Source organism: Rhamphochromis longiceps, linkage group LG22 (genome assembly GCF_057381845.1).
Source record: "Rhamphochromis longiceps isolate RC_006_pf linkage group LG22, R_longiceps_female_GT1.1, whole genome shotgun sequence".
In the NCBI taxonomy this organism is placed as follows: Eukaryota; Metazoa; Chordata; class Actinopteri; order Cichliformes; family Cichlidae; genus Rhamphochromis; species Rhamphochromis longiceps.
In genome coordinates this window covers 8,081,933-8,097,652 of record NC_140577.1, presented here as the reverse complement: position 1 = coordinate 8,097,652, position 15,720 = coordinate 8,081,933, and positions in this window count along the sequence as shown.

The following is a 15,720-nucleotide window of genomic DNA, read 5'->3' as shown; positions in this document are numbered from 1 at the left end:
TGAGATTTACTATGTCCTCTACCAGGTGGCATACTGCACCACTGCTCTAAGGAGCCCATCAGGACCACAAGCATTACAGTCAAAGAATTTCCATGGTCTGATATTAAAGTAGTGGAAATAAAATAGCAAGATGAACAGTCTGTCACGGGGATGCTCGCCTCCCCCTGAACATCAACTTCCAATTCAGTTTCCACACAGTTTCACTGCTAACACAGTCTGCTGGGTGATGTTTACTCGTGCATTGGTAAGAAACAAGCCCAGTGATGGCTTGTGGCTTGTTAGGTGCACTTGCTGTGCTGCAGTCACCAGGCAACAGTGGTGAGACACTTCCTCACACTGCCCAGCCCTGTAAATACAAGATTTAAGTGACACTAAAGACAAAATAGAAAGAGCTGCTTGATTATTATTATTTACAATCACACTACTCCCTCATTTTAAGCAATTCTACCAAGAAAAACAAGCTAATATGTGGTTAGGGTCCCTCAGTTTTTTCCCCTGTGCGTTTGTGGCTGGAAGTCGACTATAACAGAAGAAAATGAGCAGTTACCTCTGAAAAGTGGCCTGGATAAACCCCCCCCCAACAACCCGATGCACCACAATCTGTGCAATAAATATGAATATGTCATTCTAAACGAGCAAAAATTCAAGGGGCACATAAGAGCCATCTTAGAACCTCGTGAAGCATCTATCGGCTGACGAATCTTATAATTTCGAGTGAGGCAATCTAGCTACAGCTTTAAATGACGCATTGATTAGCAAAACAGTGACAGGGTTGGTAACTCTCTACTTACAAAAAAAAAGCAATTTAAATGTAAAAGCTCACTTTAATGCTGGTACAATGTTCCAGACCACCAGCTGGAACATGTGCCTCTCTGGTTACAGGAGTGCACACGCAGGAAAAAGTCCCGCAGACTTCTAACACACTAAAAATAATTTACTATTAGCTTCTCCCCTCTGGAAGGAGTCATAGAGCCCAGCTCAGTGTGCCAAAATGTTCCATATACCGGCAAACTTATGAAGATTTTAATCAGCCAAGAGACGGTTTTAGTAAATTTTAGTAAATTTTAGTAAAATAACACTGCAACAATTATTGATGTCTGGTGTACTGGAGGTGGATAAAAGTCACTTTTATTGTTCCTTATAAAATAATAACAATGATTACGATACATTTTGAAACGCTTGTATGTTGTGTTACATTTTGAAACGATTAGGCTCGGCTTGGTACGCTTGGCTTCTTATAATCTCTTGGCACAGCAAAACACGTCTCCATTCTTCATACAGAGTGCAGCTGGTAGTTGTTGATATCACACTACATCTGTTGGTCGGAAAATGTTAAGCTGATTTCAAATTCGGAGGTTTGGACAAATATCAATCCACCCCAATTCAAAATACTAAAGTTAAGAAGAAAAATCAGGTCGAATGTGACTCATATTAAATCATATATTTAGTTTTGAAACATAGTGTAAGTGCTGTACATAAAGTCCTTCCAGTGTGGTCTAAGAACTGGTAGGCAATCAACTCATATTAGATGAGAATCTTTTAATTTCTTTCCAAGAAAGGTGCTCTAGTCTCCAAAACAGAAGGTTAGGGTTAAAGTAGCTAGGGTTATACCTCAAAATCTTTTTAAATACAGGCACATAAAAGCAGCTCTGTATATATTGAAGACACTCTCATACAATATTAATTCCAGTATTCTTGGCAGTGTCATGGATACAGCCTGTGCTTTGCTCTCTGTGTGTCTGAGTTCACTTCCAGCTATGTATCTCTATTCATCCTGTCAGTCTGTCCTCTTCAGTGTTTGTTTATAGAAAGCTTTTAAGATCTAGAGTCAAATATCTCATGTCAGCATCTATAGGTGATGCAGTTTATTGTCCTATATGTGTTATATGGATTACATTAAATCCGCATGTTATCGAGTTAAATCTAACATGGATATAAGGCACACAAGGTAAACTCATTCCACAAAAGTAAGACCCATTTTTGCTTTTTTCACCTGTCATGAAGATGCTTTTGTTAGTTGTTGTCAACGCTTGTCATCCCAAACAAAGAGCTGTTGTTTTCTCCTTTTCTTTATTTTTTTCACTGAAGAAGAAAAACATGGTGAAAGTGAATCCTCCTCCAAGAACCTCACAAACTCTGAAAGCTTTGCCTCCAATTGTTTTGGGAAAAAATGTTTAATCTGTTTTAGTTCTTGCAAAATGTCACTCAGACAAAGTAGACAAAGCAGACCAGAGGCCTTGAAAGGGTGCCAGTGATGGGCTGTTCGTTAATTACTTTGATATGTAACTAGAGATGGCACGATACCACTTTTTTATGTCCGATACCGATATCATAAATTTGGATATCTGCCGATACCGATATGAATCCGATATAGTGTTTTTTAATCAACAAAACTGTTTTTTAAATATCTTGCTGCATTTTGTATAAGTTCATACTCAAGTTTAAAACAACAACTACACTAAAGCTATTCTGTTATATCTGTATGCAAAAAAAAATATTTCATAGTTCAGCAATACTGATCAATCTAATAAACTTAAACCTACACCATCCTCCCTATTCTGGTATTTTAAAGAGTACTTAGCATAAATATTAAGCAACCTAACTAATAGGGTTCCAACTCCCAGCAACAACAAACATAAATAAATAAAAAATAGGGAACCACCCCTCACGCTCCACCTCATGATGCTTAATCGACGTAATCAACCTTAATTTGATGCAGTGTGAAAAAAAATGCACAGAAATCAATTATTTTTCAAGAAATATTAAATAGATTCAACATCTTTCTTCAACAAAATTGCAGACTGCACAGATGGTACCTTCCCAAAGGAAAAAGTACTATAGCTTACTAGGGTATATATATTAGACTTAATAGTTACTATATACAGTAATTGACTTCTATTCATTTTACATCAAATTAAAACTTTGGGTGTCAGATAATTATTTATTAAAAGCTAGACATTTTAAATGAGAATAAGAAAGAAAAGTATGTCTTTGTGCCCCCTTTTCCCTGTTAATGCCCTATCGGCCCCCCTGGCTAAACTTTGCTAGATGCGCCCCTGCACAGTTACCAGCGTCAGCTACGTAGAAAAAGATCCTGGAGTAGAAAGTAATATTAAATACATTCTAACAACAGCTGATCAAGCTTAAACGTGCTGCTGTTGTTCAGCCGCTGGTTTCCTCTTTCTGGTGCAAAGTGGGCCAAAAGCAAACTAGAGACACGGACTCGCGACAGAAAAGCCGATCAGCTGATCGTTAAGCAGTTTCATGATTGAAGTAGCAGCAAGAAGAGGCAGTCGCTTGTTAAGCTTAACGCAGGAATGCTTTACAAACATTCAGAGATGGACTTACACACTTGCTTTACTTCTCTCGGGATAACTTTGTCGGAGATGAAATGCCGGGTTCAGCTCCAAATGCTATCCAGACCACCGACAGGTCCCGCATGCCACAGCCGCTCTATCACGTGATGCATACTGCTCCGACGTGCTAACGTTCTGAGGTGAGTTACGGTGTGTTGCAAGTTTTGTGAGGTGCTTTCGTGATATTTAATGGATCGGATTACATTTTTTATTTTTCTCCGATATCCGATCCAGTAATTTAGGTCAGTATCGGACCGATACCGATACGTAATATCGGATCGGTCCATCTCTATATGTAACCTCAGTATAGTAATGCTAATTTACTGCATGAAGACATTCGCTGCAGGTCCTGCAGGAATTCTTTCATTACCATTCAGGTTACATGAATATTGTATGTTTAAAAACGTGGGATCAAGGACATTAAACCGTAGATGGCTGGTGCACTCAGCCATAGTGATACATTCTCACCAGCAGAGCAAAAAAGACAGAACGAGCACAACGGGGATCAGAAAGTGGCAAATGTGTGGCAAGAACACACACACACAAAGACAAAGTAAGGCAAACAAAATCTAAAACCATTACTCTGTCTGACTGTGCCCGAATGGGGTGCAGTTATGAATTTATGAAGTTATGAAATGGCAAGATTAGTCTGGAAAGTTTGCCTTTAAGAACAAACACAAATAGGTCACAATTATACAAAGTGTATATTGCATATTTATTTCACATAAGCAGCTCAGTAATGTGTTTACAGTTATGCAGTAAGCTAAATCTTTCACATTAAAATGCTAACATGCACAATTTTTACATGTTAGCAGTGTTGGGGAGTAACAGAATACATGTACCAGTGTTACGTATTTAAAATAAAAAAAATATGAGTAACTGTATTCCGTTACAGTTACAGTTTTAAAAGGTGATAATTAGAATACAGTTACTTTGTTGAAATAATGGATTACATGGTGGTCTTTTCCTGTTTCACATGTTAGGCTATCCCCTCTCTATCCCCTCTTTAATTTTGGTAATTAAAGGCATTGCCGGAAACCCAAACAAACACGAAAGAGGCTCCAATGTAAGCGCCCTGTTAATGTTGGTGGTGTCAGTTACACAATGGACCCGAATCCTGCACAACAGAGCAAGCAGTGCACAGGCAGGAATGCATTTCTTAGTTGGAAATTCCGACACCACTTCAAATTCAAAGAAGAATTGTGCAATGCAAACTCTGTTTGTTGTTGTTTGTTAAAAAAACAACAACAACAAAAAAAAACAACTACATTTTGCGGCTTGTATTCTGTAATCTATAGTGGAATACATTTTAAAAGTAACTTTCTTAACACTGCATGTTAGTTTCAATAGTTTTCCATGTATTTCTCAGGCACTGAAAAATTAACCCAAGTAAATATTAAAAACTGCAGTTTCTTGAGCGGCCACTTGAGACTGACTGCAATGAGAGGGTTAAATGGCCAGATAAACAGCAATAAAGGAAAAGTTGACTTAAAGGTATGTTTTTACAGCAACTTTATATAAATACTTTTCTACTTAATAAAAACATATACGGTGGTTGAATGTTTTTTGTATCATATCCATTCAAAGACAGAAAATTAGCATTGTGATTGACAGGTATGCTAACAGGTAGAGCTCACTTTGACTCATTACAATCGCTTAACCCTTTAAGACCTACCACAGAACAAAGTCCGCCAGAGCTTATCTGTATATTTTTACATGCTGCAGTGCCATTTTTGGGAGCATTTCAAGTTGCTATACATTAATACAACCATTATAGCCCAAATTTTAATAATATGTATGCATTAAGTGAATGGTAACTACATAAATTGCAAAAAAGTGCAATGAACTACAAAAAAATGAAAATCATTTTTGTTTTGTTTGTTTTTTTACATTATTTCTAGTTAGTGAAATTTAAGAGGTTTATCCCTCAAAACTGTAAATACAAAAAAGTTGCACAAAATAGTTAATACAACAGGAAATGGGTTGCATTGTTGTATTTTGTCATGTTTCTCAGGTCTTTGTCTGAATTTCTACGAACATTATTGCTAAGGATTGTCTTATTGCATTGGAGTCACACTGGGTTAAATATGTACACTTGGGTTTTAAGGGGTATTTATTATTTTCTTCTTTTTTTGGGGGTTGTATGGAAGCCCCAAACGCAATTTCATTGTTCTTGACAATGACAATAAATAAATAAATACCAAATACCAAATGTATTTGGAGTGTCTTCATAGTTTTAGTTTTGAGATACACAAATTTTTATTTACTGCAGGAAAAACAAAAACAAATATTATAATATTATATATTAATGCAAATTTGTAAAAAAAAAAAAAAAAAGCAGTGCAATTTGAGTTCTAAGCATCCCAGAAACTATAGAGAAGAGCATAAAGTCAAACATGACTTTTAAAAACACCAGTATAGGCTTATAAGGCCCTGAAGGTAAAAAACTACATTTTCCGGGAAAATGACGTCACTTCCGGTTTTGGGCAGGTAATGGCGGACATGCGATAGTTCGCGCTGATGTCTGTTCCAACATAGGAAGTTTTACGAACAGCTCATCGGATCAGTAAAGCGTGTTTATGGATTATTATGTTTTTGTTGCTGCAAGTGCTTTTATGCAATTTTTGCAAAGCTATATGTGGAAGGAAACCGTGACCTAGGACAAACTGATGGCATAACATGTAAGTACAACTCCTCTGGTTTCATATGCAAAAAAATTTATTGTGATAGCTTATGTGGTTCCAGTTCTACAGGGATTTAAAAATGGTTACGCAAAACGGAGCGTGCCCGCTCCGACCGGTCTTAAAGGGTTAACTGGACCTCTTGCACTCTTTCTATAACGCTTCACAAACCAATGGGTGGCATGGTTACCATGTCCATCTTTTATTTACAGTTTATTCCTATGCATTGGACTAAACCAAAACAACAAAAGTATTCATTTAAAAAAAGGGGGGCAAAAACAATGGGTGACGTTATGGTGGCTGCTTCCATCTTTTATATACAATCTATGATTCATCATAAAGGTACATTAATGGAATTTAATTTATCCTGAGAGAAGTCTTTGAAGAATTTCATAGCATCACTTAAAAAATGTGAAGCTATTTCAGGCTGAATGAGAGGGCCACGGCTTCAGTGGACTAAGATCAGAACAGTGGTTTTGTCTGTGTTGCTGTGTTAAGTGCAGGATTCATGTTGCATGCATTGCTTTTTCAGGTTTTATAAAGAAAACTGTCCAGAATCAGCAAACAGCTGCTCAGGAAAAAGCAAAGAAGATGACATGTTTTTATTTGCCTCCAACTGAGACATTTCACCCTCACATATTCTAAGCTGTCTGCACAGCACACGCTCACAGTGTGAAGTGAGACCGGAGGTCAGACATTTTGTCGTCTTCTTAGTAATTTATATGTAATATTGAGAGTTTCTGGCGAGGGAAAGTAAGCGCTCAGTGCTTTGATCCTACCAGCCTGATGACTTTGCCCTCCCACTGTCAGAACACATACATACACAACTGTAGACTACCATGTGTGCTGTCTGATCAAAAAAAAGCAAGCTGTAAGGTAAGGCTGTGTTTAAGTAGAATAAAAAGAAAAAGAACAAAGCAAATTCAGTGAGAATGGAAAAATGCATTGATCTTGTCTGTGAATGAACTGCACTCACTAAAAGTAGCAGCTTTGCAATATACTGCAGTGTAGAAACAGCGCACCAGCTATAAAAAGATTTGCTTGATAGTAATTACGTTCTTGCAAATACAGTTTAGAAAAGCATTCCCCATTTTTATTCATCGGCCTATTGTGCTGTCAATCGCGCCACAATTTTCTGCAGGATGTGAACATGGCAGGTGTATTGTGGTAGCTTGAGGGCCATTTTGTGTTAGACCCAAGAATGAGAATGGAATTGTTTCTGCTTTATGTCTTTGATAGTAAACACACAGCTCAACTCAGCAGGAAGAATAACAGTGGTACTTTTATTTAGACCACAGCTACATGCTCAGACTACTATTTGGCTTTGATGGCTTTAAAGCAGCATTAATTGATTATTTTCTGCAGATAAAGCTGTGAATACCTTGGCAGAAGCCTGTTCACAAATATACTTACTCTGAGAACATAGCAGCATTAGCATTCATTTATACTCAGTCAGCAGTGTAACTATGTGTCGGTTTGTGCAATGTGCTTATAAAAGCCACGGGTGCAGCTTGCTAACCAAACTTACTGCTGTTAGCTGATAACTTAGCACCCAAAACAATATGTCTAGATGCAGTCGGTTATCTAGAATGCTAACTTTAAGGACACCATTATACCTGCCATACAGTGCAGGTGAACAGCATTGTAGAACAAAGTTGATGTCACCCACTCCCGCAAGTCACCAAGCACCTCGTGATTTTTGTAACCTGGCGCTGCAGCTGGGATGAAGACATGAGTGTATTATCATGTCAGTTTTTACTGCCATGCCAGTATTATATCAGAAGCTCAGAGAATCACAGATTATACAGAGGGAGATGATGCAACAGTTTGTAAAGATAAGATATGTTAAAAAAAAACCTTGACAATTTCTTTGCTTTTAATTTTTTCACTTACAAAGCCTCTAAATTTTTTGGGTGTATTCATTTTAAAGGAGAGAGACAGCATATCAACCAAAAACCCAGAAAGAAAATTCCAAACAGATTACGCAAAGGTTATAGATTGATGAGTGAATAAGTAGTTAAACAATAAATACATTTTATATAATGTAGTTTTTAGCTGGATTTTTCTTTTTAACAGTTTGTCTTTCTTCATTAAAATGAAACTACCGTAAAGTTATCGTTCTTCAAATCAAAACAACAAAACACTGTAATTTGTTATGTAACACATTTTTAATAAATAAACATTAGAGTGCTTGCATTTTTGGACACATTTGTTTGCAAAGATTTCTGATCCAAGTTATTATTTAAAGTCTGGAGAGAACAGATGTGTCTGGATCCAAGCATTTAATGAAGCTTTAGATGAAGGTATCAGTAAATGTGTTCTTCAATGCCTTTGAGCATAAATGCTTACATATCAAATTCCACACCTGCAGTGTGATGCCCAAATCTCAAAGATCTGGGGTCTTCAAAATCATCACTCAAAAACCTTTGTATGAATCCATCAAACCACACAGGGCTTTACACTCATTATTGATATGACGTCAGTATACAGACATAAATTTAAAGCCCCCATGAGTTGTTTTTTCGGCCTGCAATTTTACAAAAGCAAAGATGGTTTTCTGACTCACTTGCAGCATTTACTGGAAAATTGGCCATCCTATTGTCAGTGAAGAGGAAAAAATAACAACCTAAAATTAATCTTTCACTGAGATTTTCTATTTCTCCTTTTGAGCATGACCAGGAGGCTGTAAGACTCAAAATACAGCTTAGCATCCCTAAAATAAAATAGCTACTCTAATCAGCTAATAGCTAATTATGCAGATAAACTTGAAAGAAATCATCATGGAGAGTGTTTAATGAATCCAGAAACTGCTAAAATAAAATATCAAATCTTGGGCCAACATAGTTAACACTTTAGGTAAAACGAGGTGGTTTTCAACAGGAACCCCATCGCTTACTTTATATAAAGAAAGAAAATCCAAACCAGTAGCACACCACGAAGGCACGGTGCTGTATATATTGCAGTTATGCTGCCAGAGGATAAAAATCAGACTGAAGAGGAGCTCAGTGTTGTTATCTGCATTACAAGAGATTTGAAGGAGGGAACCTGGGATTGGATGAAGTCTGTGAAGTTTCCCGCTCGGTATCCAGGCTCATTATTTTCCTGCGTAAGGAACCAGAAACAAAGCGCTTGTAAGTACATGTATTTTTTTTGCATCAGTTGCCTCATGTTTGTTCATGATGCAGATGTGAATCACCTCAGTTTGATCTGGTTTGAATGACAGACGGCATAATTCACCCTGGAGAACAGATGGGGTCTGGTGTTCAAGCCGACCGAGAACAAAGAGACGTTGTTTTTGTTTTTCAAGATTTGAAACCTGAAATGTTTCATCAGGACTTCTTTTCAAACACACAAGTCGACATTAAAGAGCACTGCCACCTCTTCCTGCATATAACCACAGTAAAGCAAAAAATATATTTTCGAAGACGAGCAGTATTTTAGGTATTGCATTACATTGTGTAATTAATCTTTTTTTATTCGCTTCAGGTTATTACCTTTGCAGCACCAGAGAGATTACTGTGTGTGTTTTCTGTGCAATGAAACCATTTACATTTCACATGCGTTATTTTGGCTCCGGCACGGTGATGGATATGTTGTCACGACGAGTCACTCACATGCTCGTGAGTCAGCTGGCACATCTTGAACTCCACAGATCTGCACTGTTCAGCCAACATCTGCCAGACTGTGAAGGAATATTTTGGGAGTACTGCTCGTTAGGTTCACCTGAATAGCAACCAAAAAACGAGAGAGAGGAAGAGAGAGTATGCATATTTTTCTCCAACTTCTGCAGATTCCGTTTCAGTTTTACAAGGAGGTTGAAAGGAATTTCATTTGCATTAATCACAGCCCTGAAAAATCATGTTTGAAAAACTCAACCGCTTCTTTCAGCATGAAAGTTTTACCTGTACGAAAACTGTTCACACTGAGGTCTGCAGCTGGGAAAAAACAGGATGCTCGTGGCAAAACACCATTATTATTTATTTATTTATCTATTTATTTGTGTCACTTGGATTATGCAGTAAGAATGTGATCTGAAACATGCCTGTAAGTCCATCTCTAAAGGGCTGAAACCCCCCAAGAAAACAAAATAAAGATTTTGGAGTGGCCTGAACTGAGATGCTCTGCATGACCTTAAACGTTTGTGCCGTTTATGCTCGAAAACCCTCCAAAAGTGAAGACGAGTGGGCCAAAATTCGTCCACCGTAATGTGAAAGACTTATCATAATTACTTGTTTGTGGTTCTTGCTGCCAACAGTGGCACAACCAGTTATTAGTTTTAGGGGTCACTTAAGAGATACGAGATGCTCGGGTTATCTTTGTCTAGTATTAACATTTGTTTGATGAAACATATACATGTGACAAATATGAAAAAACACTAACAAATAAGGAAGGTGTCAGATACTTTTTCTGGGCTGTAGTCACTATAGGGGAAATATTTTTATCCGAAATATGAGAATCACTCATCCAACATCGAATTCAACACTGCACTTACTTGGGTTCCCAGAAATACACCTAACAAATATGAAGCCAGTCAAATAAGCAGTTGTACTGAGGTTTCTCTTCAATGAGATGTAGTGCATGTGAATTTGTGCTCTGGGTGATTTTCCAGTACTGGAAACAATTGAAGTAAGAATGGTAGTATTAGCTTAATGTCCTCCTAAGCCCAACCACACTCTTTCTCATGGGGTGAAGCCCCAATATGTCCCCTGTGCCAGGGAATATTCAGGGAATAACATCCTTGGAACACATCTTCAGCTGTCGCCCAAAGGCCCTGGGAGACATATTGGTGGCATCACAACCAGGTGCTGGGGATTATCGCAGAGGCCATCAGACGGCAAAACAAACAGCAAAGTGCTTTATTTCTTTTGTCAAAGCTGGAGAGAAGCAGCAACAGCTCACTGGCAGCTGAAGGTCAACCTGCAGTGATGGCTCAAATTCCCAGACACCATAGCCGTGACTACACTCAGACCTGACATGGTTCCAGTGTCAGAATCGTTGAGGCAAGTGGTCCTGCTGGACTGACTGTGCCTCGAGAAGACCAGCTGGAAGAGGCATTCAAGAGGAAGAGAGCCAAGTACAAGGAGCTCATAGAAATTTGCCAAAACAGGGTACTGAGGGCCCACTGCTTGGCCAAGTGCCAAGGTTTAGCTAGACATTCACTCCATGGGGCCACCGAGCTGCTCAAGAGAGCCATCAGGAACATGCTGCTGCTGCTGAAAAGCACTGAAAGTGCTAAAATTGCTGTGGAGCAAAAGGAACAACCTGTTGGACAGCACAAGTTCCCAAGACACAACCTGAGGACTGATCACCCAGGTGAGGGTTCATGATGTTGAAAATCCTGAAACACTGATCAAATCACTGATGTTCCACAGTAAGGTGTGTTAAAACCATAAAAGCCATCCTTGAGGTCTAGTAGGTATCTTCATCATGCCCAAACTTACAGTCTGCTCACAGCCACCTAGATTTATGTGTGTTCAGCTAATGCAAACCATAGTTTGTCTTTTCAACCAAGCCTAACATGTTCTCTGGCACAATTAACAGTACGTGCTGGCATTCATAAAAAGTATACTTTTTCCAGGATAAATGAGTTGCTGTAAATGAGAGTTGGTGGCTGGTTGTTTTCCCCTGAGGAATATTAATGAAAGCTGAAGTGTAAATGAAATGCTCTTTAATTCATTGTTGATTTTTTCTATTATGGAGACTCACGTCTGAGTATTCAAGGTATAGACCTACAGCCCTGCAGCTGCTCATGCTATGTAGACTTCAATTTCAGATGTGACATTTCTTTGTCGTTATAGTGTATTTACTTTATGTCTTCTTTTTTCTTTGAATTCCAGTCAACCAGTGATTGTTTTCCACTCGGGTTTTAGCTTTTTATAATTATAATGTTTCTGTCCTGTGGTGCTGTAGATACTGAAACATTAACACATTAACGGTTTTCCCTCGGGGCTTATTGGCAGGGTCAATTTGGGCAGTCTGGTTTGTGGCAGCACCTGGCTGCTGTGCAGGAGTGCGATTGCTAATTGTGACTGCAAAATCTATTATATTGTCTCACACTGCAAACTTTGACTGTCTCCTCATTTCTTACCCTGTTCTTTTGTGTTATAACCAGTGAGTTATTTTTATTGCAGTAATTTAGCAGCATAGATTTACAGTTATTTAAATATAACTTCACTTGTACTGGACGTCTTTACTGCTGTGTTTAATTAAATGAAATATCGCGTTTTTCTTGAGTTGTAGCATTTGTAGCACATAATACTATACCAGTAGGTGCCATGCAGAACTTTGTAGACTTACACCTAAATAAGTTGAGTTTTGTCGCTTAGAGGGAGTGTGAACAAAAGGTGGAGCGTTTGTGCTGCTGTTGTCCTTTAGCTTAGCCCGTGTCATGGAGATTACAGTCAGACAAAGATTATTTGTAGTGAAGTGATGAAAAACAATGAATAGTCTCCACTGCTGCTATTGTCTGTTTCATATGTAAGCTTTCTGATTTTTTATCCTTCCTTTATTAAGTGTACTCAGCTGTTACTCCCTTTCATATTCAAGCCAAGTGTTCAAACAATCAGCATTCTTTTGGAAGACTCCACACAAGTGTGTCTCAGTAGCCTCTGCGGAGGATGGATTCCCCATTATCCCACTCTGTGTGTGGCCAGCGAGTGCAGTGCAGGACCATAAAACCCACATTAGGCTGCATTAAACTAAGATGACCAACTGCTCGCTCTAGCTTTAGCTTACCATAGAAGGGGGCATGCACCTTCTCTCCTTGAGAAAGCAAATAAGCGTCGTTTATGAAATGCCAAGGTCTTCCTAAAAGTGGATCCATAATACTTTTCCTTACTTTCTCTTATGCATATATTGTTACAGGGGTATGTGAAAGTAATCCCTGAGACAGTTTTTCTAGTCATGAATCTGCATGCTGTCACAGAGAGGATTTCCCTAACATGGTCATCTCTCGCACACAACAAGGAACACAGGGGAAGCACCGAGACAGAAATCAAGAGACTAGAAACTAGATAACAATGAAATCAAAGACTTTAAAAGACTAGGGGCGATTGTGGCTCAAGAGTTGGGAGTTCGCCTTGTAATTGGAAGGTTGCCGGTTCGAGCCCCGGCTTGGACAGTCTCGGTCGTTGTGTCCTTGGGCAAGACACTTCACCCGTTGCCTACTGGTGATGGTCAGAGGGCCCGGTGGCGCCAGTGTCCGGCAGCCTCACCTCTGTCAGTGCGCCCCAGGGTGGCTGTGGCTACATGTAGCTTGCCATCACCAGTGTATGAATGTGTGCGTGAATGGGTGGATGACTGGATATGTAAAGCGCTTTGGGGTCCTTAGGGACTAGTAAAGCGCTATATAAATACAGGCCATTTACCATCAAAGATTATTATTATGTCCAAAAACAAAAACATGAAGTTGCATTTCAATATTGCCTTTCAGCATCATGATTACAGTTTCTTTTCACTCCCACTGGTGTTTGGAGGAGGTAAAAACTCAGAGATGGATATTAAATTCTGGACAAATAAAACCAAAACAATACCAACAACACGTGGGTGAAGTGACATTTCAAATTTCGGTGCGCATCTTGTTACAATATATTTCTGCAACAAAATAATCTCTACCAGGCACGAACTTAAACTGTCAAATAACAAAAACATTCCAGTGGATTATTTATTTTAGCTATGTAGCTTCCTGACACTTAAAAGTAAATAAAAGAACTCCAATGAAATAGTTTTCTTTCACACTTCCCGGATATTCTACATAGTTGTGGTGGATGACAAGAAAAGCCACAGCTCCGAGAATGTAGCCTTCCTCAGTCGCAAATATAAAATATTGATTTGGATAGAGCAGCACAAAAAGAATAGACATAATCAATGTTACAAAAAACCCACTCTTGCAGTGTTTGATACTGTAAGATTGCACTCAATTGATTTCTCCAAATAAAGCCCTCTAAGGCTTTTGTCTGTGGTTCTTTCTCAGCAAACCTCCACTGAGTCAGTAAACATCTGGGATAAGGACGTCAGATGCACTTAAAGATTTAGATTCACCCTAAATAGCAACTTAAAAGGAATTAGTATTCTGTAGAAATCCTTTATGTTCTTGCTCAGGTAGGCTCTGTGTGTTCGGATTTGAAAACCTGGCAAGTGGGATAAATTGCAACATAAATCAAAGACAAGGTAAGCAAAACTGTCCTGCTGTGAGTTTAATTTACCCTCCTCCTTTCACTCCATCACCACCCAAAGTGTTGAAATATCTGTTCAGTGAATTGCAGACAGAGAGTTTACATAATTTATTTCTTAGACAGAGATGCTTCCAAATGCTCCCGTGTTGATTCATATGGATTTGATAGATCCGATTTTTTTAAGACCAAAACATCCAGCATAAACTGTGCCGGCAGACCTCAGAAACATGTGAATTATACTTGTCGCTGCACAAACATTCACAACTGAAGCTTTCAGTCATTTTGATAACTTATTTTACTACTGCAATCAACCATTTTATACTTTTTTATAGCACATTTATTTCACAGTCATGAATAGTCCATCAGCCGCACCCCTGAGGATCTATAGACATTTTTGAGGGTTTTTTTTATGTGGCGCCTTTAAGAAAAAACGCACACTCTGGCTAATAGATGTAATTTTAAGACTATAAAAAGCCATCACCTAGGAAATTTGTCACGGGTTTCATGAATGCTGTAGCACTGTACTGTGTATGTAATGCAAGGGTGGCTGTGCCTTTTATCTCTATGATGTATGATGTTTTAAATCACTTTTAAATGTAAAACTAAGATAACAAACTTCTTACATTATAAATATGTCGTTTCTCAAGTCTGTGAAAACGCTACAGAGATAGGATGTAGTGTCTGTAGATCAATTCTTTTTAAGTGCTTATACATATATTATGACCACACCTACGAACCAGTGAGAATAAAGGAAGAAAAGAAAACAGGTTGCTACTTTATTTTTTTTTTTACTACTTTTAAAGCTAATCTATCTCCCAGCCTTGACCAGGAAAAAGGTTGGGCGTTGCAAGAGACATACAGCAATACAGGTGTGTATATTTCTATAATGCAGAGTATAATGTGTAGCGTATCCCTAATAGAAATACTACAACAGCACCTTTCATACTCTGACTGCTTTCAGATCTGCCAGAATACTAAATTAAAACAGCTAACAGACATGAGGTTCAGTGTGAGGTCTGATGTTACAGTGTTATATCTAATGAAAAAAGAAGTTAACCATGGGATAAGATTTTGTCTGCTATACACAAACTCTAAATCCATTCACAGATAAAACCCCACAATGATAAATGCAATTTACAATTATTATAAATATAATTGTTTGTATTATTTGAACATAACGATTTCATCTCTCTACACACATGTATTTGTGTGTGACTGTCAGAGATGAACAGTAACGTGTTACAAGTTACAAGTAATGTGTTACGGTAATCCGATTACTTTTATCAAGTAACAAGTAAAGTAAGGAATTACTAGTGCAAAAAAAGTAATGAGATCACTGTTACTTTCGCGTAAGCTCGCTGCATTACTGCATTACTAAACCGTGATTTTATTTGTGAGAATGTCTCATGACAATGACGTCCAAGCGTACGACGTCCGTGGTAAAAGATGCGTGCAGATCAACAGTTATATGGAGTGCGGGAGAGAGTACGACCACGAAGCGTTTAAAGC